The following is a 26178-nucleotide window of genomic DNA, read 5'->3' as shown; positions in this document are numbered from 1 at the left end:
GAAAAAGGTTTGTCACAAATCCAAATAGTTTGGGGCCCATTACACTGATTTCTACCATGTAAGTCATGCCCCTAGGGTAGAATCAGAATTTTGAGCAAACCTTTCTATTTACATAGCAAGTTCAAATTCATGAAAACATGTATGTTATTTCAGAACCACTTATTATTTTAAGAAGAGTTTATCATTCCTAAATGAAAGGCCAAATACATGATATGGCAATCCCAGGTTAACATTTTCTAGGAATGAATAGATGGGAATGATTTCCATTTGATTTAATACAGAAGAAATTCTGAAATATAGTTAATCCTCAGGAGCCATCTTGGGCCCTTGATGCATGACGTATTTCTTTGTCTTCTGTTAAAGGATGGGGATGTCGGAAGAATGGCTTCTACATCCTTTTCTTTTTCTAAAATCTAGATTCTAAAAACTAAGAAGGAAACTATTTTTTTTTTTTTTTACATCAGATGGATGGAAAACTGATTATTTTGGTTGCTTCTATAATTTTCTCTCATTCCAAAAGCCTAGAAGATTGGAATTGATTACTACTTTGCCTTTAACATAACTAGATTTGAAAGCATTTGCCAGCTAGTATTTGGCAGTGGTTAGAAAATGCCTCAGTTGATACAGCTTCTAGTTTCACTTATGATTTGGTTTGGGTATGTGGCAGTTGCTATCAGTTTCCCACCTAAAAGCCATTCCTGCCCTTCTTCCTTTCTAAAAGGGCCTCACTTTTGTTCAGGGATAGGCAGCTATATGCCTCAGGGGAAACTGATTCCTTCCCAACCTTCTGTAGGTAGATCTGAATTACTTTTAATAAATCATTGTAATTCTAATCTCTTGACCAGCGATTGACTTGGTAATGGCCAATGCAATATAAATGGAAGGCTACTGGGGGGCTCTGGGAAAGGTTTCTGAGAAAAACAGTCCGTTTTCTGCCTTTAGACACAACTGTGTGAGGAAGCAATGCCTGCAGCTGCTGCAGTCATTTTGCCACCATTAAAGAACAGGCAGGTGTGAGGACAAAAGCCTGTACTCTAAGGTCAGCAGAGCCGAAATTGGAAAGGATTTGCATCATTAAAGATAATCACTGAGCCACTGAATTAATAAAACCTAAAAACACCCCACTTCAAGACTTCTTATGTAAGATATTGTTTTTCTTTTGTTTGCTTCTGAAAATGCCCTGATTGATTGAAAGTAGGACTCTGTAGTGAGATGCCCTACATCTTGCCCTGCCTTGACCTTCAAGGAGGCAATAAATATGGTGATCAGGAACATGGGTTTTGAAATGCGCCAGACCTATGTTTAAATCCTGGCTCTTGCCCTTTGTTAGCTGAGTAACTTTAAGCTTTCTTTTTTTATCATCTGTGAAATGGGAATAATAATATTAGCTATCTTATAGGTTTATTCGGATTAAGTAAGATAATGCATTTGCAGCCTTAACACAGTATCTATCACAAACTAAGTACTTGCTAAATTCTTATTATTTATTAATGTTCGAAAATCCACTGTCTACACCATTTGTGCATTGAGCAAATATTGATTAGACACATAGTTTGTAAATTGAGTGTTGGGGACAGCTTGCTTTTCTCTTCTGGAGACAGAAATCTAAGCTGTGAGAGGAGTTATATTTATGGGAGAAAGTTTTATAGTTTACAAGAAATTGTAAAGCTCTTAATGGAGGGATCGGATAGCTAAGAGTTCTTTATTCTGTGTCCTTTTTTCCTTCTCTAGGGGAGGAGGAGTTGGACTACCCAGTCCTGCTACTCTGACTTTTGAGATAATGCTTCAGAGGACTTTGGCTGCGCTCTCCTAGCCAAGTAGCACACTCCTATGCCATAGTTGGTTGTTCTAGTTTGCCATGTCATGTCCAGGCTATGTTCACTATTCCTTAAGCTGAACTGAGTCACCCTTTTCAGCCAGTATTTAAGACAGAAGTTGGTAGTTATTCTAGAAAATCACTTAGAATGTCACCTTTCACCTACCTCCTTTTCTTTGAGGGTAGATTATCCCTAAAGCTAAGCTATGTGGACACTGCCATCTTCTACTTTTACTGGTGTAGTCTTATGTGTTCTTTACAAAAGCTTAGGATACCTCCATCATGATGTCACCTGTAGGCACCCATCCTCACCTATGCCCCTTAAAGCATAAACATACACCTATCCTGCCCTTCCAGGTATGCCTCAGCAAAAAGCAAAACATTGTATGGTTGTGGTAGGAGGTAAAAGGCTTGGAATATCCTTCTCTAGAAAAGCTGGTATAAGACTGCCTTGGAAACAGAATGTCAGGTCATCTTTCAGTCCAGGGGAAGCACCCTGAAATGCACTGGGGTACAGAGTGAAAGAGAACTGTACTGGAAGCTAGGACACTGGCATTTTACAAAAGACTCCCTTCAGGACCTTAGGAAGTCACCTGTCCTTTCCATGTCTGTTTATTCTGCCCCAGTTAATAACTATACATTAACTTCATAATAACTTATTTAACAATAATGAATATTTAATTTATGAGTTATACATTTATTTGGATAATTATTTAATGTTTTATTATATAATTAAGTGCTTCCAAAAGATCAGGGACCATGTCTAGTTCTATTAGTTATTGTAACAATAGCACAATTCCTAAGTTACAGTAAGTGCTCAAAAATGATTATGTATTTAAAAATTTTTTTAATGTTTATTTTTGAGAGAGAGAGAGGCAGATTGCAAGCAGGGGAGGGGGGCTGGAGCAGAGAGAGACGAAGACACAGAGTCAGAAGCAGGCTCCAGGCTCTGAGTTGTCAGCACAGAACCCGACACAGGGCTCAAACCCACAAATGGTGAGATCATGACCTGAGCTGAAGTCAGTTGCTTAACCGACTGAGCCACCCAGGTGCCCCAAAAATGATTATTACTGAAGAAATGATTTTATAATATGAATAGGCTCTGAGAGAGGATCCCTAAAGGTCCCTTCCTGTCCTATAAATAAAGGGAAAATTCTATTTCCTCATGCCCTCCTTAATGTGAAACTGAATAATGGTTTCTTGAGGAGTACAGATGCCATTATATTTCAGTTCCTGAAGCATCAAGATACTGGAGGCACTGGAAAGAACTTTTGAGGAAAATATGGCTATTTAAACTTGAGAAGAGTGAATTTGGCAAAGCTTGAGACTGTATGTATGTCTGTTCTTAAAGACCAATGTAGGATCATATAAAGATAAGATTATTACCTTGGACTATTTGGTCTGAATCAGGAATAAGAGAAAGTCCACAATTTTTCATGTGTTGAACTAAATTTGGGAACTTCCATAAAGTAATTGGGAAACTGAAGAATTCTGTAGGAAAAATTGACTCCTATATGTGAGATGCCTCTGATACAGGGACATCTTGAAGTAATATGCAACTCTTGATGACACCTCTTCAACACTTAGTAAATCTGACCTTTCCTTTCATCTGTCATTATGCTGAATCACATGGCCCAGCAAGCAGCTAACACATTGCAACCAAACTTCCCAATTGCCGGCTGGGAACATGTGCTCTCTCAACTTGATTAGTGATATTACCAGTGTTTAAACCCATTTCCTGTCACCTTGGAGGGTGGAGGTTACTTGACAGGAAGTCATTCTGCTGTCATCCAGCAGGACTGCCAGTGCAATTCTTTAAACTTACCGGTGAGTAGAAAGAGGCAGCCAGCTTTACTCTGGTCTAAAGCTTTTGCACATGTTGAGTAAAGAAGACATTTAGCATGTCATGGAAGTACCTAGTTTTGATACTAATGGAATCTGCATTTCCTTGAGATTTTTAAGTTCTCAAAGGTTTTGGCAAATGCTGACATGGAAACTGTTTCAGTTAAAAATGAGCTTATTTTGTGCTTAAAGGGTCATTTTGCATTAGCTGTGTCTTCAAGTAGATTTTGAAAAATCACCTCTTTGGGGAGTGGGCAAAAAAGAAGTCCCAAGAGGCAGCACATTTCCTCTAATAAATTTAAGCAACTTTTTCTTTGTATTGAAGATATTATTTGTCATACATTTTCCTTGTCATACTGAGCATTCCCAGACCATCATTTAAAACAGATTGGTAATTTGGCCCTTAATTTTGGCACCTGTACATCTTTTAAAGCTCTGGTCTGTGTTTGGAGACTTAACTACTCTGTAAGTTAATACCCTTTTAGGGCCTAAACACTACCATTAACAGCAAATTGGCCTCTCAGGATGCTGGATAGAACCATTTTTTATATTTATTTGTTTAATCTTTATTAGCCAAAGGTTGTCCAACAGCTCTAAGGGAGTGAATTGCCCATGAGGCTTGGAGGCATGTTAAATCTTTCCCTATAACTTCAGGGTTAGGACCATTGTAAGTACTTTGGGCTGCTTGTGATTGCAACCTCCGTTTCTAGGCAGCCTTGAAAACCCAGCCATAGGTTGCTCACATTCTCTCATCTGTTGGTCTAGTAGGTCTTAAATTTTCAGAGCCAGAGGAGACCTCAGAGATCATCTGGTCAAACCACTTATTTCACACATAGGGAAACTGAAGTTCAAAGAAGGGAAGTGATTATGTAGGCGCCTATTCCATCTACTTTTCCTCCTCACTAGAACTAACTCATCCTCTGCTAGGGAGGAAGACTCTACAGTTAAAGAGGCTTCATTCCACATAAAATCTGGGTATGCTTGTTTTAGGACAAGACCTAAGCACAGTACCTGGCATGAAGTAGGTACTTAAAAATGTGTACTAAAAGCATATATCAAAATGGCTTTAAAGATTCCAGTCTAATGAAAAGTAACATTCTATTGAAGGAAGAGCATTTTACATTAAGAGTCCAGATTTTAAACCCTAGTAGTAGCTCATCCAAACACAAGTGATGATTGTTGAGTTGTCAGTATTCTGAAATTGTGCAGTTAGCCATTCATCCTCATGGAAGTTTTCTGTTTATTTTGAAATATTGGACTAATTTTTTGCTGATTCTTGGCCGGTAGGGGTTGGGATGAGAAAAGAATCCTAGATTCCTAGAGTTGGATCGCTTCTTAGAGGTCTAGGCCTCATCTAGGCCAATCTATCAAAGCCTTGCTTAATTTCCCTTTGTAAAAGGGAACTTGCCAAATTGTTAACCAGGTTTTGCTTAAAGCACTTCCAGGATAGGGCAGCTCCTCATACCATGAGGTGGTCCAGCCATCTTTGAACAGACTTAGAAAGCTATGCCTTTGAAGAAAAGTTCCTATCTTTAGCAATATCTTGCATCCTTTAAAATTTCTGCCCATTGGTGGTAGGCCTGATCTATGGAATCAGAAAAGTCAAATCTAATTCTTTCACAAGTTGGCAATTCATAAGTTGGCTTTATTCCCTAAGCTTGGAGGGTATATTGTTAACATTATTCCTGCTTCTAAGGGAAGATGAAGATTCCTAAACAGACTGATTCTGTAGTTACTTTTCTTCAAAAGTATGTTTTATATTTACTTTTTTTAATGTTTTGTGCTTACCGATTTTCAAAGTGGTAGCTAATGAACACATTTACTTTCCTTCCTAGTCTTTTGGCCTTCCAAAATGATGGTTGCTTTATGTTTTTGTTTGTTACTTTCAGTATTGACAAGTATCATTTGATGTCCTCTGTAAGCAGAGTAAAGAATTTCATTCCCCCCCAAATCTCACTCCGTTTTGAATTCTCTTTTTTAAAAAAAAATTTTTTTTTTACATTTATTCATTTTTGAGAGACAGAGACAGAGCACAAGCAGGGGAGGGGCAGAGAGAGAGGGAGACATAGAATGATAAGCAGGCTCCAGGCTCTGAGCTGTTAGCACAGAGCCCGATGTGGGGCTTGAACTCATGAGCTGTGAGGTCATGACCTGAGCCGAAGTTGGATGCCTAACCGACTGAGCCACCCAGGCGCCCTGAATTATTTCTTTATGGGAGATCAGCTGTGGTCACAAAAGAGAGGATTCTATTTTTTTAATTTGTATATTTTCTTTATTCCTTCAATGTTTTCTTCTAGACTTTTATATTTTTTTCTAAAATCACTATGAGCATGGATTAGTCTTTTGGAGATACAAACATTATTAATGTATATTTAGTACCTATTATTTTTTTAAATTAATTTGTTGTCAAATTGGCTAACATACATCTATGTGTGTAAAGTGTGCTCTTGGTTTTTGGAGTAGATTCCCGTGGTTCATTGCTTACATACAACACCCAGTGCTCATTCCAACAAGTGCCCTACTCAATCCCCATCACCCATTTTCCTCTCTCTCCCACCCCCCATCAGCCCTCAGTTTGTTTTCTGTATTTAAGAGTCTCTTATGGTTTGCCTCCCTTCTTCTCTGTTTGTAACTTTTTTTTCTCCCCTTCCCTTCTCCCATGGTCTTCTGTTAAGTTTCTCAAGATCCACATATGAGCGGAAACATATGATATCTGTCTTTCTCAACTGACTTATTTCACTTAGCATAATACCTTCCAGTTCCATCCACATTGCTGCAAATGGCATGATTTCATTCTTTCTCATTGCCAAATAGTATTCCATTATATACATAAACTATATCTTTATCCATTCATCAGTTGATGGACATTTAGGCTCTTTCCATAATTTGGCTATTGTTGAAAGCACTGCTATAAACATTGGGCACATGTATCCCTATATGTCCCTATGTGTCCCTATATGATTCAGCACTCAACAGAGAGGATCTAAAGGTCTGTCATTAAGAATTAATCTTTGGGTAATTTTTTTTCTGTCCAAAATAAGTGAATGAATAGACAATAAGAGTGTATCACTCCACTGCTCAAAAAATTTCAATCAACCATGACTGTCTTCCACTTATGTCTAAATGTCACAGTGCTACTCACAGTGTGATCCACAGATAGGCAGCATCAACATTACCTAGGAGATTATTGGAAATGAATTCCTGGGCCCCACCCAGACCTTTGTGATCAGAATCTCTGGTCCCAAAACTATCTGTTCTAGTAACTTCTCAGGGGATTCCTATGCACACTAAAGTTGGAGATATAGTGGTATAAACTTCTTAGACTGACATTCAGTATCTACTGAAATGTCCAAACAATCTTTCTTTCTCTTGCCTATCTACTCTTAAGCTTTGTTCAAAATCAAATATTCAATATTCCATCATAGAACCTTAAGTTACTTTTCTACCAAGTTTTACTTACACCATTCACTTGACTATGAATATCTTTACTGCCTTTTAAAATTAAGGTCCAACTCAAATGTGTCCTTTTCTATAAAGATATCAGAAAGTCCTGAACTATAAGTGGCTCTTCCTATTTTTTTGAACTGTCATAGCAACTTGCATCTCCCTGCACATTGCATTCTTTTCTAAATTAGAGGTATTATTTATCATTTCTCCAAGCTTCTATCTACCTCCCTATTCCACACTGACTTAAGGAGAGGTCTCTTTTTTAACTTTCCATAAGCCTGTATTCAGAGATTAGAAAATGTTGAGTAAATGCAGTGATCTGCTATGAATGGAAAGGCAACATACTCAGAATTTAGACATCTGGGTCCATGTCTAAGTTTTGCCATCAGTCACTTTGATTTCTTTGAGCAAGTCTCTTTGTTTCTCAGAAAGTCACTGTTCTCATCAATAAAGTAAAAGGGCTGGTCTAAATGGTTGTTTCCCAAACAATGGTCTATAGATGAATGTCAGTCTTTGATGAAGTTTTTAGCAACTTAGGATGAAATGACAAAATAAGAAAAATGTGAGTTTTAATGAGGCTGCATCTATTTAATTTTTGAGTTCCAGCTTATGTCTTTCCCACATTTCTGTTATTTAAATGTCTATAACATTATGAAACAGTACTCATAATTGATGGTAGTTGCCATGTTAAATGTCTTCATTTTGCTAAAGCAAATGACTATGAGAAAATGAACAACACTGTTTTGGTGCCCTCATTAATTATTTTTTTGAAATGTTACTGGTCCATGAAGTCCATACATATGTGAATCACTGGCTTAGATGCTCTCCAGATCTCCTCACAGGGTTAGCATTCTGTAGTCTGTGAATTGTAGTTGGATCAGGCTTGGACATGAAACCCCAGTGGAGTACCCAGGTGCTACAGAACTGAAGTTCGGAATCCTACAAGAGACTGACTGCATTGTCCCTGTGTTTCACTGTATAATCAGTACTTCAGGATGGTAGCAAGGATATGTGGCTGCTAGTAACCATGCTCTGGAGGGAGGCTGAAAGCTGGCCCTGGTGCTTGGAACTCTTTTAAGATCCTTCAGAACATCTCTAAAAGCATTTACACTGAAAAACTGCATAATTGAACCAAAGTGGAAATTTTCACAATTCCCCCAACCCTTGAAAAAAGTTTTTGATTCATATTTGACAGGGCTAGAGCTTCCAGGTATAAGTTAAGGAAGTGGTATCAGTAGCAATTCTTCTAAAATGATGCATGTTTTCAGATATAGGACTGAATTTTATTGCAATAATAAAGGGACCATTTAAGAAAAGCTTATCAAACTGTCTTCAAGATTGCTTCATTCTATTTCCATTTCAGTTGCCATATCTGTTACAGTCCCCCAAGCACTGAGTCTTGCTGCTTTAGTATTCAAGCAGACTGACTCAAGAGGCTTTCTGTATCTAATTTTACAGTAGCATATCTCTCGATTATTAACACATTAAAGGCAATATACTTCTAGCATAGAAATCTGATACTAATTGGCTTTGGGATATTTTATTTAAAAAACATTTTCCAAATGGGGCTGTGAATTGTTAAGTTTCTTTATTCAGGACTAAAGAAAACATTAATTCTGCCAGGAAAAGTTTGTCTAGCAGGGCAGAAATATTAGAGTCTTGGAGTTTACCTGTCAATCTTATATTTTCATGTCCTTTGCCTAGAAACAAGCCTACAAGCTAATTGACTTCTGTTCCTTTCCTCTTGGCCTCTCATTTTTCTGAACATGGAGACTCAAATTAAAACAAAGATAAAATTCCAGGGGAAGCTGGCATTGATCAAGGTTTGGATTAAATTAAATTAAGTGCTTTTTATTGAACTCAGCAGTATTAGTTATTAAAACCAGAAGGCTTTCCCCTGGCTAGTGTAAAAAAAGAAAACAATGACTCATGCTGCGGCACAGATTTTACTGGGAAATTCAAGCGCTCGTTTTCTCTTATTCCATTAAAACTTTTGCAGACAAACACGTGTAAACAAGATCAGGAGATGGAAAGCGGTGAGGAGTCAGTCTTTCTGGGTCCTGGTGCTTCATAAGCTCTAGCTTTCAGTTGCAGGAATTTAGGGGAAACATCTGGGAAGAAAACAGGAAGCATAGTAGGATTTTCTTCTTTGGAGGGCCTAAGTCAGATGAATTGCCAAAGTGCTTCTTTGTTTCTGTAGTGACCTGGAGTTGTGTATATAGGGAAAGGGAGAGGGGTAGGAGTTAGTGTAGCATAAAGAGCATCAGCCAGAAAATTAGACCCCCAAATCCCAGCTTTAGTTCTACCACACACTGGCTGGTTGGCCTTGTGTACAATGCTTAACCTCTCTGCTCCTGTTTTCTCTGCTGTAAAATAAGGGGCTAGTCTGTGTAGTATCTAAAGACCCTGCTCTTATTTTGTCATCTATTTCTACGTTTTCTTTTGTGCTATGGGAGACCACCATGACCTATAGTGAACACAGCAATTAACCTAGGCTAGTCCTGGCCAAATCTGGCCTGCTATCTATTATTATTATAATTATAATAACTATAATGATTATTGTAAATTAACTAAAAAATTCCATACTCTATTTAAATTTCTTTAGTTTTTACATATGTTCTTTTTCTGTTCAAGATACCATCCAAGATACCATATTACTTTTAGTTGTCATGCCGTTTTTAGATTCCTCTTGGTTATGGCAGTTTCTCAGAGTTCCCTTTGTTTTTTATGACCTTGACAAGTTTTGAGGAGTGCTAATCAGGTACTTTATAGAATGTCTTTCTATTGGGAGTTGCCTGATGTTTTTCTCATCATTAGACCGGTGTTATAGGTTTTGGGAATAAAACCACAGAGGTAGAGGGCCATTCTCACTATATCATATCAACAGTATGTATTATTAACATGACCTGTCACTGTTGATGTCAGCTTTGATCACCTGGCTGAGGTAGTGTTTGTCAGATTTCTCCACAATAAAGTTACTCTTTATTTCCCCCCTTTTCAAACTGTACTTTTGGAAGGAAGTCCTTAGGCACAGCCCATACTTAGATGATCCATCTTTTTGAGAATGGAGTATTCTTCTGCATGAGGGATTTGCCTCTTCTCTTCCATTTATTTATTTATTTATTTAGTCATTCAGTTATTCAGTCATTAATAACAGTATGGACTTAATATTTATTTTATTCTTTTGTTTCTAATCCAGTATTACTTTATCTGTTTCACTGCTCAAATTGTTCTTTCTAGCTTTGACCATTGGGAGTTCTTTCAGTTGGCTCCTATATGCCTCTGAATACTCCATCACTGAATTTTGTTGTTGTTGTTTTTGAGCACTTCCTTTTCCTACCTGTTGTTGTAAATAAAGTTTTATTGGAACATGGCCACACTCATTCTTTAACATATTCCCTATGGCTACTTTTACACTACAAAGGCAGAATTAAATCACTGCTGCAAAGACCACATGACCTGCAAAGCCTAAAATATTTATTGACTAGAAAAATGTTTGCTAACTCTTGATTTGGACCATTCTCTATGTTTTCCAGTAATGAATTATAGCTGAAACTTAATGGAATATAATTTCCAGGATTTTCAGATTTAACTTTATGTCATTTTTTTCATGATCTAGACCCTAGATTGTGACCTAGAATATGATCTTCATTCGGAAGTATAAATCACCAATTGTATCATCAACAAGCCTTTGCTAAATATTCAGAGATTTGGGTGGTTATGTTCCTTCAGCTATGACTGCTTCCTTGCCCAGGTACTTGACCAGCTGCAGAGTGCCTTTTCTGGTAGTAGTTTTTCCATTGAAAGGGAAGATGTAAAGATCTGGTCTATTGTGTCTTTATTACTTTTACTAACTTGGAATTCATATAACCAAGGTCTGAGTTGTTTAAATGGCTGTGTATTGATAAAATCCTTATTGATAGCACTAGATCTTCCCATGGAAGTAGATAGGTGGAGACCTTGATGTGAAGAATGTCGACTAGAGTTTTGTATAAGGCCATCAAATGTACTTCATTGGTAAATTTACTCAAATTCGAACCAAAGGTTCCAGTAGTGAAATATGAGTGCATTAGCCCACTTCTCTTAAGTGTTCTCTAAGCCATATGCTCCGACCTATAGTGAGAGAAAATAAATCCTCCGTCTCCACAGTGGTTTAATATGTCTAAACATCTGGACTTAAACATAAATCTTATTTCAATATGGTTTTCACAGTCCAACATCATCATCTCACCAAATTAGTAAAGTTGTCAATAGAGGGTGATTAGAGAAATAGGGTGATTTATTTCAAATAATAAGAGTATTAAAGTCCCAATGAAGCAACATTAATGTTATAAATTCAAATTATAGTTCAACCTTGTAATAACACAGATAAGAGTAGAGTGGACAAGGATAATGCTCATATTCTTTCTCTGGTGTATTGAGACTGATATCCTATATAACACCATGCACACAGGGGACAGGATTTGACCTGTAGTATGGCCTGATTCATATTCTAGCATAGTGGTACTTCATAATATAATTTTATTATAAAAATAAAAATTAAAATAATGGACTGAGAAAGTTAAAGTTCTCTCAGGTACCTTAAGATTAGCACATAATATAAAGTCCTATTTCTTTCTTTGTTCACTGCCAATTTTTTCAAATGTGTTGTCTGTCTCATAGCCTCTACTTTTAGTCCATACTCTCATTAGTTGTCTGAAATCTATCCTTTTTTCTGATTTCTTGCCTGAACCAGAACTCTTGAAGATCACCATGACCTCCTAATTGCCAAATCCAGTTGTTTTTTTTCCAAGCCTTAGTTTCCTTGATCTGTGTGCAACATTTGATACTGTTTTGCACCTCTGAATGTGTGTATGTACACGTGTGTGTGTGTGTGTGTGTGTGTGTGTGTGTGTTTTTAAGTCTAGTTCTTAGTCTTTAGCTTTTGTCATTCTATGAAAGTTTCCTTGGTGATTTTGTTTCCTACTTTGGTTCCACCTCAATGCAGAAGATGGTCAAATCTAAATCTGAAGCCTTTTCTCTCTCCACCAGACATTTTCCTGTGGTGTCTTGAAATCTCAAATTCAGTGTATTTTAACCTGTCATTTTTCTTTCTTAAATTTGGTTCCTATCTCCTAAATTTCTTATTTATACTAATAATACTACCATTGTTAGGGTTGTCTGGGCCTTATCTTAGAGTGACATTTAATACACCTTTTCTCTTGTTTTCCATAGCAGTGAGTTAACAAGTGTTCATGACTTTCTCCTTGCACTGCTTTTTTTTCCTGCTCTGTCTTTCTGTAAATATTTACCTATTACTGTCCACCATGTGCTAAAAATTGTTTTCATATTTCTCTTCCTGTCCCTTCTATCTTAGTTTACCACTCCACATTTACACTGTTACAATGACTATCTCTGCTTTATTCTTTCTCTGCTAATCTATCTATTATACCCCATGCCAGATGACATTTCTTAAAAAAAAAAAGTGAATCCCATAATGTCATTCAATAAACTATAGTGGCTCCCCACTATAAAGAGGATAAGGCAAAACTCTTAAGATTAATGGTACAATCCTTCCATGATTTGGCCCAGGCTTGTCTTTGAAGTGTCAGTTCCCTCTTCTTTTCTATATAATCCTCTTTTTCCAAAGCAAGCTTCTTTTAACCCTCTAAAGTACCTTTTATTTGGGCTTTGCCTCTTGCAAATCATGGCAGTCAGAGTCTACTTAACTGAAATGCCCTCCCCATTCCATTCCTCGGTGAAATGTGCACATCTTTCAAATCCTAGCTCACATTTCATTTCCAATGATATTATATCAGTACAGAGTGGCAGCATGAAAAGGCAGCATGATATATAGATGGAGAACCAAGAGATTTGAACACAGAGGATTTACCTCTGCTAGTCATCATCTGGGTGACTTTGAACAAGTCACTTTGTCTGCCCAACCTTCTTTTCCTTATGTATAAAAGATAGAGTATACTGTTCTGTTTACAAGGATGTTAAGAAGATTAAAGAAAGATATGCAGACTCTCCAGGCATAGATGTGGCACCTAATCATTGTCTACAAATGTTTGTTGCATCTGAGTCTCCAAACCAAATTGCTATACCATTGTTTGCACAAGTCATTTTTCCCTCTGTGTATTTACTGCCCACTATGGTGAGCTGTATCTTTGTAATCTATCTCTTCTCTCTCTGTCTCTCTCCCTCTCCCTCTTCCTCTGTCCACTACTTGCAGAGTACTTTGGGCATAGCATGGGAACAGTGAATATTGACTTGTATATTGTTTCCACTGATGGTACAGAATTTAACTGTAACTATCTCTCTCCTTTTCCCCCAACCTCAGTCATCCCCCCCCCCCACTATCCCACATATCCTCCACACTGTCCCCACCCCCACCTCCCACATACACCTGTGATACTCAGATTCAAGCAATAATAGATCTAATTCTAGCCTCAGTTACTTCTATCTCAGTTAATTCTATCTTTGACCTGCCTTGCCGTTTGGGTAGAATGGAAGCAGGAAAGTTCAAGGACAAGTTCTTTCCTTGTTCTTTGATAATGATGAATTAATTTACAAGTTGGAATCCCTTTTGTATCCTCTGGTATCCAGGAGTTGTTGCTATAGCCTTATATTGATTGTAAAAGGAAAGAATGTACTTTTTTCATGAGTGGACCTCTTATTGTAGGATGGAACTCTGGGCACTGGGTTATCTTCAACTGGCCTTTCAAATAGTGAGTGCATGATTATCAAGCAGGAAGCATTGAAATTAAAAGCACAAATCCTTATACGTAATCCTGAGAAGTGATGGGGAGTTGCTGGAAGGCTGAGTGATTTGGTTCAGTTGTGTATGGAAAAAATGATTTGAGTCTAGAATCCAGAACTATTTGGAGTTAAATGAAGGAGGATCTGTGTTTCCAAGGAACTGAGGCCAAGGTGTGATGATTATTTACAGGCGTGTTCATACCCTTCTTACAAGAAGCATTCATAGGATAGTACTGGCCAAAAGCACGTGAAGAGATCTGTGGTCTTTCCTCTCTTCTGCATCTAGAATTCTCCTCTAGGCTAAACAAAAACTAACCGAGCTTTCCACTGGGTAGATACTTGAAGGCTATCACAGGGGGAAGAAAAACACTCAAAAATTTCTCCTTTGATTTGGCAAAACAAAAGTTTTCAAAAAGTTCCTAAAAGAAGAGAAGAGAGATGGCAATGTGTTTGTCTGTACTCCCATAACACACATCACAGCTTTCTCTGTTCTATTTGCTTGTGATGAAATACATCAAACTAAATGTTGGCCTTACCTTAGATACAGGATAAAGACTTTGTAAAATTTCTGCACAGCTAAGCTCATGTGCAACATTGTACCTGGAAAGGAGACCTCAGAATGGAATGGTTTGGGCATAGCTAGTGGAAACGTTTTTCCTGTTGTATTAGAAATAAACCAGTGCTCCTGATGGAAGGAAAAGAAAGGTACTGTGCTGTGGAACGTGCCCTCTGTGAGATGAGGCTCTGACCACTAATGACACTTGTGCTTTTCATTATGACAGAGGTGTTAACCACATCGTGCTGGCTGTGCTCCAGCCCAAGCCATTGCAGCCTCCTGCTTCTGCAGCCTTCTTCGTCTTCGCCTCAGTTGGCTGTAGAATTCTTTGCTTCCTGTCCTAAACTTTTGTGAGGTGTCATGGCTGTTAAACAGCTGCCATGTTGCAGGCCAGATGTCGCTGCACTTTAGTGTGCATGAAATGTTCCTCCTATAAAATATTAGATAGTTTAAAAATCTGTTTTGAAGGTTTGTAAAACACTTAGGATTCCTTCAGATAAGAAGGCTATTTGTATATTCTTAAATTGTGTGTGAAAAATGTGTCAAAGTATAAAATACAAAGGTTAGAAGTACTATACTTCCTCAGTCTTCTGATTGTGAAGGTAAGTTGCTGGCTATTTTGAGGGGAACTAGTAGATATGATCCAATTAGATTTTCAAAAATCTATAACAAGATTTCTAATCAAAAGCCTTGAAATGTAGTTGTTGCACTGATTTAGGAGTGGGAAGAGTCTGTTTTGAGTGAAGTGGGGACTTTATTTAAGAACAAGGAACAAAAAGAAGGAATAATGCATACTTAGGTTATTTTAAAAATTGTTTTATTGAGGTATAATTTACGTAGAATAAAGTACAGAGATCTTACAATAACAGTTTTATCAGTTTTCACAAATGCATACCCTTGTGTAACCCCATCTCTGTCAGTACCCAGTATATTTCCATCACCCCCAGAAAGCTTCCTTATGCCCCTCCAGGCTGTCCTTATCCTGCCGCACCCTCAAATAACCAGTGGTCTTATTTCTATCACTGCAGATTGAATCTGACTATTCTAGGATTTCATAGCAGTAGAATTATGCAGCATGTACTTTTTTGTGTCTGGCTTCTTTCACTTAGCGCAGCGTTTTTGAGATTTACTCGTGTTGTTTTTTATATCAGTAATTTGCCCTCTTTTTTGTTGCTGAGTACTATTCCATTATGTGAATATACCACAGCTTCTTTATCTATTATCCTGTTGATGGACATCTGGGTTGTTGCCAGTCTTTGGTTGTTATGAATAAAGTTAATATGAACGTTTGTGTGCAAGGCTTTTTTTAGACATACATTTTCCTTTTTCTCATATAAATATATAGGAGTGGAATTCCTGAGTCATAGGGTAGATAGATATATGTTTAATATTTTAACAAACTGCCACACTATTTTTCAAAGTGGTTCTATCTACCACCTTACACTCCCACCAATAATATATGAGAAATTGTCTCACATCTTCTCCAACTTTAATTCTTTTTCATTTTACCAATTCTAGTGGGTATGGAGAAACATCTAATTTTTCTCAACTTATTTTCAAATAATTTTGGATTTATAGAAGTTTTGAAATGTATGAAAGTTTGGATTTGAAGGTTCTTAGAAACCCTTCACCTAATTTCCTTAAATGTTAACATCTTATATACCCTGGTACATTGATCAAAATAAGAGATTGTCAATGTTACAATACTGTTAACTAATTCACAGTTTTTATAATTCACAGTTTTTACTTGGATTTCCTTAGTTTTCCACTAATGTCCCCCCCCCCCTTTTTTTTGGTTCCAGGATCCAGTCTGGGATACAGTATTGCAATTAATATTATTGTGGCTTTAATATGTACTTTCCTGGTGACCAGTGATAAGCATTTGTCATTGACCATTTGTAGGTTTTATTCTGTGCAGTGTCTGTCAAAGTGTTCTGCCTGGTTTTTCTTTGGGAGAGGGATTATTTGACTTTTTATCACTGATGTTTTTAGGAACTCCTTATTTGTTCTGGTTATGGGTCCATTGTTCAATACATGTGTTGCAAATATTTTTTTTTTCAGTCTGTGGCTTGTCTGTTTTCTTTGTGGTGTCTTTTGATTAGTAGAAATGAATATTTATCTTAAAGGGAAGTATTAATATTAGAGTTTCCATGGATCCAAAAGAGGACTCAGATTTAATAATTTTAAAATTAATCTGAAAAGAAGAACATAATTTTATTTTATTTTTTAATTTCTTATTTCTGTTTAATGTTTATTTTTGAGAGAGAGAGAGAGAGAGAGAGAGAGAGAGAGCGCGCACAAGCAGGGGAGGGGCAGAGAGAGAGAGAGGGAGACACAGAATCTGAAGCAGGCTCCAGGCTCTGAGCTGTCAGTACGGAGCCTGATGTGGGGCTCGAACTCAAAAACTGTGAGATCATGACCTGAGCTGAAGTTGGATGCCCAACCAACTGAGCCAACCAGGTGCCCCAGAACATAATAATTTTAAAATTAATCTGAAAAGAAGAACATATAATGACTCTTCAAAGAGATAGGTTGAATTAAGTTTGTCCAGATATTGAAATATAAACCAGAAGGGGGATATATCAGAAATGAGCCTAACAATAATAATAGCAATAGTAATTGCTAATACTTGCTGGGTGCCAACTATGTAGTGGACTCTTTGTCTACTGCTTCGTAGGTGTTACCTTATTTTATTTTCACAACAATCTTACGAGGTAAGATTATTAATCTCCACATTTAACTGTGAGGAACCCAATGTTAAAGAAGTTAAAAATTTGTTCAAATTATGGCTAGAAACAGTGAATTCAGGGTTTTAATCCAAGTAGTCTGACCCCAGAGCTTGCAGGCTTAATTTCTGCAGCACTCTGACAGAAACAAAGAAAATCAGTAAATATCAGTATATGTGGCTATAAGCATAGAAATTAAGAGCTATGAATACTGTTTCATGATGGGGTTGCTGTGGCAAAAGGTGCATATTGATAACTTTCTGGAAAACACTATTTTATTATTGAGCAAAACAGGTGCCCAGAGTGCCATGTGTAATTGTTTTGTTCACCAAACTTCGAAGTGATAGAATTAGAAAGGTCAACTAAAATAACAGAAGAGAGGGAGAGGTGGTGGTGATCAATATATTCAGGAATAAATATACAGGGTGTATCTTTGAAAAGTGAAGAAATCTTTCCCAGAATCCCCCCATTAGACTTCCATTTTTATTTCAATGGCTATTCCCAAACCAATCACTGGTGAAGAAATTGGAATTACTATGATTAAGTAGTCAAGATCTACTTACCTAACGTTGGGAAGGAATCACCTTCCCCTGATACATAGCTGTCAGGTCCTGAACAAAACTGAGACCCTTTTTATAAAGGAAGAACTGACATATGAAGCTGAGAGGGAGCATAACCAAAATGTCTAAGTACCCAGAGTATAGACAAAATGAGAATGGTTCTTAGTCACTGTATCCCAGGACTGTAGCATAAGGGGGCCATCATTAAAACTTCTTCCATTGATGGAAGCATGAATATAATAATAGGAAGAACTCTTTTATATAACTTATGGGACTTATTAACTGAAGAGGTAGTGAAGAATAAAAATAGAAATATATTCAGAAGAAAGGTTGCAAGGTTTAATGAATCGCAGTTATATGACTTTTTTAAGGGAGCTAGCCTGTGACAGAGAGGGGACAGGGTCATTCCAAAGCTTTGATGTCCAAGAGGACAACTATGTTCAATTTTAACAAATCCCACTGTAAAATTATAGGACATTCTATATGTCTGAACAACTTGTCTTTTCCAGAATATGACTATTGTATTTTTATGTGATTGTATATGCAGCCCTCTCTGGCTCTCCTCATCCTTTAAGACTCAGCTCAAAAGGTGGGTCTTTTGTGAAGCCTTACCCAGCATTTCCAGGCAGTTAGTCTCTGCTTTGTGTTCCTTGCAATTTCTTCTATTTTAGCACAAATTTCAGAGTTTAGGCAGTCTTATAGCCTAAATTTTTACTGCTGAATAACTGGATGGCAAATCTTGAGGTCAGAGAGATCAAAGAGAGCACAAGAATGTCTAATCCTCCTGTATACCCAGAACTAGAAAACTGGATATTGGTTAACTATAGCAATTCCTAATTCAACTATTATCCCTGTTGTAAACTAAGGCCCCGAGAAGTTAAATAATTTGTCCAAAGTCAAACAGCTCTAAAGAAGGATAACCAGGATTTTAACCAAGATAGTATGAAGATTTTTTGACTCCTACATCACATTTTAATTTACTCCACACTTGGCTATCACCATTGAGAATACCTGTAAGGAAGAGGGATGTTATTCCTTCCCTTTAGCACTTTGGCTCTCCTTTACACACATTGTTCTACTCTTCCTTGTGAGTCCTTTCTTGTATAATAAGTTTTTCAACTGCAGGGCTTTTCTTATTCTTCATTATGTCCTCCACAGATCTAGCACAGTATTTTTCCATATTAGGTACTCAATGAAAATGAATTAATTGAATTATATCTTACTTTGCTTCAGTGATTCAACACAGAGCTGGGCTGTGGCTTGGAAATAAAACCATCATTGCCTCAGCTTCCCCTTAGATCTCCTCAGTAAATGATTGGCAGCAACATAATCTCATGCCTGTGTTCTGGAATACATTAACATTTTATATTTTAAAATGTCTTATTTTGGCCCTTTTAGAGAGTTATTACTGAAGAAGTTGTATTTAAAAAAAAAGAAACCAGTTACTATGAAAAAACAACTATTTAAATTATAGAATAGTTCTAAGGAAGGTGGAAAGCTAAAGGGGAAAGGGACTATTCTAGTTCTCTAAAGCACAAGGGAACACTAAACAATTTTATGTAGTAAAATATATTTTTGTCATTTTTCACATTTATTTTTAAAAAGTAACCTTCCTTTACATATGAGTCTATCCTGTATTTAGGAATATGCACTAATATATTATCTCTGTCTTTAAGAAAGTTAAAATCTGGTTGGGGAGGCAAGATAAAGTTAAACGAAGCAATTGATAAAAGATGCAGTTGGTTTCTTTATACATGAGTGGAAAGAAGTCAGTGCTGTATGTCCTTAGAGAAATATTTGTAGAACCGATGAAATTAGAGGTTGAAACCTGAATGGTCAGGGAGAGTTTTGGAGAGAGTGGAGTTGTCTGGGTGCAGCTTTAGTTCTGAAGCAGTTCATGCCTGCTTCAGAACTGCTCTCAAGCAGTTTTATGTGGCTAGAGAAAAATATGCCACCTTCCTAACCAGGCTCACTTTAATTTCATGATTTCAGTCACTTGAAATAGGCCTTAGTCGTGGTCAGCAGTCTTACTGTTTTTCTTGTCTATTTATTCTCCTTTTCTCCCCACTTTCTCTTCTCTCAAAACGTACAATACTTCTGTCTCCCTCTTTTATCCTTTACTTTCATTGGCATAAAAACATGGATCCTTGTAAACCTAAGTCAGAGCCTGCAACTCCTCTGCTCAAAACTTGCCACTGGCTTCCTGTTTCTCAGAGCCACAGTTCTTATAGTGGCCTAGAAGGCCCTGTGGTCTGCCATCTGCCACCCAGCCCACCGTGGCTACTGCTTGCTCCCTCTCTCACCTTTCTCTTACCCTCCCATTTGTCACCCTCACTGACCTCCTTGCTCTTCCTTGAAAATGTAGAGTATGCTTTTATGTAAAGGTTTTTGCATTAGCTATTTTTCTGCTTATAAATTTCTTCCCTCAGATTACTGTGTGACTTGTCTCTCACTTCCTTCCAGTCTTTGTTCAAATGTCAGGGAGACATTTCCTGGCTATTTACGTAGAACACCAGTCCTCACTCTGACCTCAACACTCTCTAGCTCCCTTCTTCTGCCTTATTTCTCTCTATATTTTATATTTTTTTGTTTATCCCTTTAGTGTCTGCCATTTCCCATTTGAATATAAGGGACTGTGTTTTGCTCTGTGTTGTATTCTCAGAGCCTACGTGTTGTAGATGCTAAATTTTGAGTGAATGGGTGAATGAAATAGACATTTGAAAAATGGATATACATTTGATAGATAAAGGCTAGGAAAGTCATTCCGTGTTAGCAAATGGTATGAGAAAAAAGTAGAGGTGGGAATATGGATGATCAATTGTAGAGATAGTATGACTGGGGCATTGGATTTGAGTTGAGAAACGGTAGGAAAGAATTTAGAAAGTTATGTTGGGGTATATTGTGAAAAGTTCTGAAGAACAAGCTAAGGTGTTTTATATGTATGTGTAGATAATGTGAAGTGATTGCATGTTTTAGAAGAATAGAGTATCTTTCCTATCACCAGAACAGAATCTTTTAAGCATATCCATGGAAGCTTATAATCTCTTCAGTGTCCCTGTTGCTAGGGCCCCAGAACCTTGCTTTATTTTGGAATATAGATGAACAGATTTTAATTAAATTTTGAGCTGAAAGACACATTTGACATGTTTTCTAAACTACCATGTTCCTATAAGTGCTTTTATGACAAGAACCATTGTTTAACATATTATCTGGTACCCAGTAGGAGCCAGTAAATATTGGTTGTAGGAATACTATTTGTTGAGTGGAAACAAGTCTCAAAGAGTTTGAGTGACTTACCTCAAGGTTACCCAACAGAGTGGTTCCCAACTCAAGTTTTTTGGCAACTGTTCTTCATGGTTTCTTTACAGCAAGTAATTCAAGTAGTTAGCCACATAATCCAGACTCTAGACTTAGAGTTTTTTGCCCTTAAATAATTAACTATTAAAATATAACAGTATTGGTTGAATTAAAGGTAAAAAAAAGTGAAAGATATTTTGGATTAAAATGGAATGGAATAGAATTGTAACTACAAGTTACCTATTCCTAATTTATTTTTTATTAGGATTATAATATTACCTGGAATGCATAGTGAATTTCCTTTACCATGATTTTGTCTTGGCCTTTGACTGATTGGTTATTGGCAACTCTGACATTGGCCACATCTGTTTTTAGATGCTTAAACACTCTTTCTCCCTGATTCTTGACTTTCTTTTATTCCTTCTTTTTGGGAATTAATAAGATTTATTTCCTTTGCTTTTAAATATCAGGTGTTCAATGACTACCCTAAAAACCGAGCCAGGAATTTATTTGCCTGTATGTGTGTATTAAAAGTGCTGGGAATCTATTGAGTTCACTGAGAAAACTTTCTCCATAGGGCATCCCAGCTGCCCCACCCAGGTCTCAGCTCTTTCATCTGTTTTTATTGTTGTTTTCTGGTTAACTTAAATATCTTGTAACTTGGCAACTTTACATCCATCTCTCCTCACTGCCCCAGGTTCTTTACAAGAGAGCATTTTTGTGGGCGCATTCCATATCAGTTGAAAGAGAGCTTTAGATGACATTATTCAGATCAATGGGAATTTTCTTTTCTTTTTTTTTTTTTTTAATGACAGGTGACCTTTTATCTCGTTACCTGAATTGCTAATGGGGGCCACACCTTTTTCTTGAAAAATATTTTGAAATGTATATTGATCAAGATGAAACAAAACCTAATTTTTGAGGGGAAAAACAGAAGAGGCATTTTCTCACAGTTATAATTTAGAAGCAGTGATTTCAGATAAGTACAAAATTAATGAGGCCAGTGAGGAAGATGTTATTTAATCTAGGACTCATGTATTAGTTAAGGAGACATTAGGGAAAATAGAAAAGAATGTATGAATGCAAGGATAGGATTGGCTTTTTAAAAAGAGCAGTAAGGAAGAAACAATAATAGTGGTAGACACACGATATTCAAGAAGACAAACTGGTTTTAGATATATTAGTTGGGAGGGGAGAAGGATATAGGGGTAGAAATAGCCACTATGCAGGTGACAGTAGTGGACAAGAAATTAAAAGAGATGTCAGGGGTGCTTGGGTGGCTCAGTTGGTTAAGTATCCAACTTCAGCTCAGGTCATGATCTTGCAGTTTGTGAGTTTGAGCCCCATGATCTTGCCTCTCTGTCTCTTAAAATTTTTTTTAATGTTTATTTATTTTTGAGAGGGAGAGAGACAGAGCATGAGCAGGGGAGGGACAGAGAGAGGGGGAGATAGAGAATCTGGAGCAGGCTCCAGGCTCCAAGCTGTCAGCACAAAGCCCAACGCAGGGATCGAACTCACTAACCACGAGATCATGACCTGAGCTGAAGTAGGAAGCTCAACTGACTGAGCCACCCAGGCACCCTCAAAATAAATAAACATTAAAAAAAAAATTTTTTTAAAGATGTCAGTATTGGAAATGGACTTTTAAACTTTCCGTAGTCGAGAGTTCTTTTACCTAAAGACTGTTTGTATCTCCTCATGGAACCAGAGGAATGAACATTTCTTGAACCCATCAGTAAATTGAATACTATGCTATCCTTTCATATATGTTATTTCAATGACTCTCACACTAACCCTGTGAGGGTATAAGCCTCATTTTCTGGATGAGAATGTTAAGGGACTTGGTAGCATGTGGTAAAGCCAGAGTTAAACTCAGTATTTTGTTTCCCAAGTTCATGTTCTTCCCATTTACATCACACTGATTCAGACATCTAGGAAGAGGAACACTGGATAGGAACTTTGGGAATAGGGATTAAGAAATACACAAGGAGGGGCGCCTGGGTGGCGCAGTCGGTTAAGCGTCCGACTTCAGCCAGGTCACGATCTCGCGGTCCGTGAGTTCGAGCCCCGCGTCAGGCTCTGGGCTGATGGCTCGGAGCCTGGAGCCTGTTTCCGATTCTGTGTCTCCCTCTCTCTCTGCCCCTCCCCCGTTCATGCTCTGTCTCTCTCTGTCCCCCCCCCCAAAAAAAAAAAAACAAAAAAAAAGTTGAAAAAAAAAAAAAAGAAATACACAAGGATAGTAATTTGGGGATGAGAGGGCAGATGGTGAGCATGAAAGAGTTAAGTTGTTGAGGAAAACAGGGAGTAGCTTAGGCAGTGTGAGAATCTGATTATTTGACAAGTAATATGTTATGCAAAACCAGGTTGTATAAATGTGGATTTGATTGCACACAAGATCTTTCAATTGTCCGATGGTTGGACAATTTCTCAATATTTCATATACTTAGTACATTGGAAAGTTGCCACCTAAAATAAACATATTACTATCTTGGCTAATGATTTCATGAGAGATAGCTACTGAAATTGTCAGAATTTGGAGAGGTTCTAATTATAATATCCTACTCCAAATTCGTAGTCAAACCACAGCAGAGATTAAACCATAGGGGAAAAACATTTTGACTTGTCAGCCAAAATATATAGTTACTAGACAAAAATATTGTCTTCACTGTTTATTTAATACTAGACATTGGGCTGTACAATAATGTTGGGTTCAGCTGTATGGAATTTCCAATATCCATCATTTTAACAGAGGAATAAAAAATAATAACAATGATCTACTGACATTACTAAATCTTTATGATGTGTTGACTGCTTACCATTGATTATCTCATTTAATTTTTCAAGCAAGCTATGTGATACTATTTCCTCTTTTTAGAGGTGAGGCTAAGAAGTGTTGAGTTGTCCATAGGCATATAGGTCAGAATATAACAGATATTTGAACCAAGATCTCTGACTGTAAATGCCCGACCTTTCAGTAGGCTGAGTTGGTTTTCGTATGGAGAACTATCAAAATGAAGACACTTGTAGTAATAATTACCTGTCTGTGGTATTCATCTGATATGGAATGTGTTACATTTTAATTAAGCCATGCAAAAATGAGTATCTTGCCTCTTTCTTCAAGTTTAGAATAACTTTCTTTATTCCGAGGGCAATCCAGTGTGGCTTTCCCTTTTTTTCTTTGCCTTGTAAATTCCTTCTGTAGACATTTCTCCTTTTGTTGCTTCAATATTCTTTTGGAAAATAGAGATGATGTTTGAAAAGTGTATCAATAAAAAAGGATTTCTTTCTTTATATTTGTTTCTCTTTTTAATAAACTACTGTAGTAGTTATGTTCTACTAGCTGAGAAGGATGTAACATCTTCCTGACCCTGGGTAATGTGACTGCAAATTTCTTTGGCTTTCAGCCTCACAATGATGCTGTCTTCTATGCTTTCTTTCCTTTCCTTTCCTTTCCTTTCCTTTCCTTTCCTTTCCTTTCCTTTCCTTTCCTTTTTTCTTTTCTTTTCTTTTCTTTTCTTTTCTTTTCTTTTCTTTTCTTTTCTTTTCTTTTTAACTGATCATATCATGAATCCACAAATTTAGCTGCTTTTCCATTTTTTCCATAGCTTTGCCACATACAATAGATATTATTTTAGCTCTATTTGGAGTGGGTCCCTTTTCTGGAGGTACTCTGTTATTGATTCACTATCACTGAACTCAAGGCCAGCAGCACCAGAACTCATGCCTGAAGGAAGCTCATCTACTACACCTATTTCCTCTGAAAGGCACATCACAGAGTTCTTGCACTTCGGAACACTAAAGAGCACTTAAGCACTATGCTTGGGAGCCATCTTAAATGGTAAAATCATCAATAAAAGGCACAATAATGTGAAAATGTAGCATAAAATAGGCTAGGAAAAGTACACTTGCTTACAGTTTAAAAGCTGAAACAAGAAGACATCATCTTGTTTGGCCTCCATTGGGAACATGGGAGTCGGACATCCATTTTTTTGTGGTTTTGCACTTGTTTGCCAATGACCACAAGAGCAACATGAGTATCGACTTTAGGGATACAAATACATTTTTTAGCAAGTGGACAAATTTGTACATACAGAATTGGCAAAAATAAGAGTCAGTTGTAATTGGATTTATTAAAAGTCACAGACATCTCTACATTCAATTTTTAGGACTTTAAAAATGTTTGAATGAATTAAGAAGAGCAGGTAACATCATAAAAGTTACCACATACTCTATTACTGTCTATTTCTCAGAGTAGACTTATAAAGGAAAACTTTGAATTTATTATCAGGTTACTATTAGAAGCCAAAGTAAATAAAATGATTATTTTCAAATCACAGAACAAGTCAGTGGTTAGTCAAAGTGCAACTTTGGTAAAATAGCACCGGATGCCAGGTTATTTTTGCCACTTTTGTTGGTACCACCCTACACCTCTTTTTTGTTTGTCTTTTGAGGGCCTGCTGATGGAAGATGACTTCTTTGAGACTGTATAGCGTCTCCTTTATCTTTTACACCTGCTCAGAGGTACATGTTTATGTAACAAATACTTACCGAATGCTTTATCTAGCAATATTTTCAATTTTTAACATTCATGTAATAGGTATGATGTAGTGGTTACAACCTGAGGCTTTTAAGCCTGATTCAAAGTCTGGCTCTACCTTTTACTAGCTGTGTAGATTGGAGCAGGATATTTATTGTCCCTAAATCTATTTCTCTTTTTTTAAATTTTTTTTAATGTTTATTTATTTTTGAAGGAGAGACAGAGTGTGGGGGCGGGGGGGGGTGGCAGAGAGGGAGGGAGACACAGAATCCTAAGCAGGCTCCAGACTCTGAGCTGTCAGCACAGAGCCCGACGTGGGGCCTGAACCCATGAACCGGAAGATCATGGCCTGAGCCGAAGTCGGTCGCTCAACCGACTGAGCCACCCAGGCGCCCCGTGTTTCTCTTTTTATAAAATTGGTGAAATAATAATATATTATTTCATATATGCTGTAAATATTTGAAATATATATTCACAAATATGAAAATTTAAGAAACCTGCATTTCACATATATTATAAATAATTAATACATCATTTATATAGATAAAATAATTATTGTGTTGTGAGAATTAAATGAGATAATTTGTATAAAATCATAGCACAACAGCATGAGGAATATGGTCAGTGATACTGTAATAGTGATGTATGGGGACAGA

General features: G+C 37.1%; 1 protein-coding gene across 2 annotated transcripts in view; it reads left to right on the top strand.

Moving 5' to 3' along the window:
- The window catches only part of HPSE2 (heparanase 2 (inactive)), a 677801-nt gene that overhangs the window by 156936 nt on the left and 494687 nt on the right, over positions 1 to 26178 (top strand). The gene's annotated exons all lie outside the window — the stretch shown is intronic.

The sequence above is a fragment of the Panthera pardus genome, unplaced genomic scaffold (genome assembly GCF_024362965.1).
Source record: "Panthera pardus isolate Hobbes unplaced genomic scaffold, ASM2436296v1 HiC_scaffold_22, whole genome shotgun sequence".
NCBI classification, from domain to species: domain Eukaryota; kingdom Metazoa; phylum Chordata; class Mammalia; order Carnivora; family Felidae; genus Panthera; species Panthera pardus.
The sequence above is the reverse complement of the archived record's forward strand: the minus strand, read 5'-3'. Positions and strand labels throughout refer to the sequence as shown.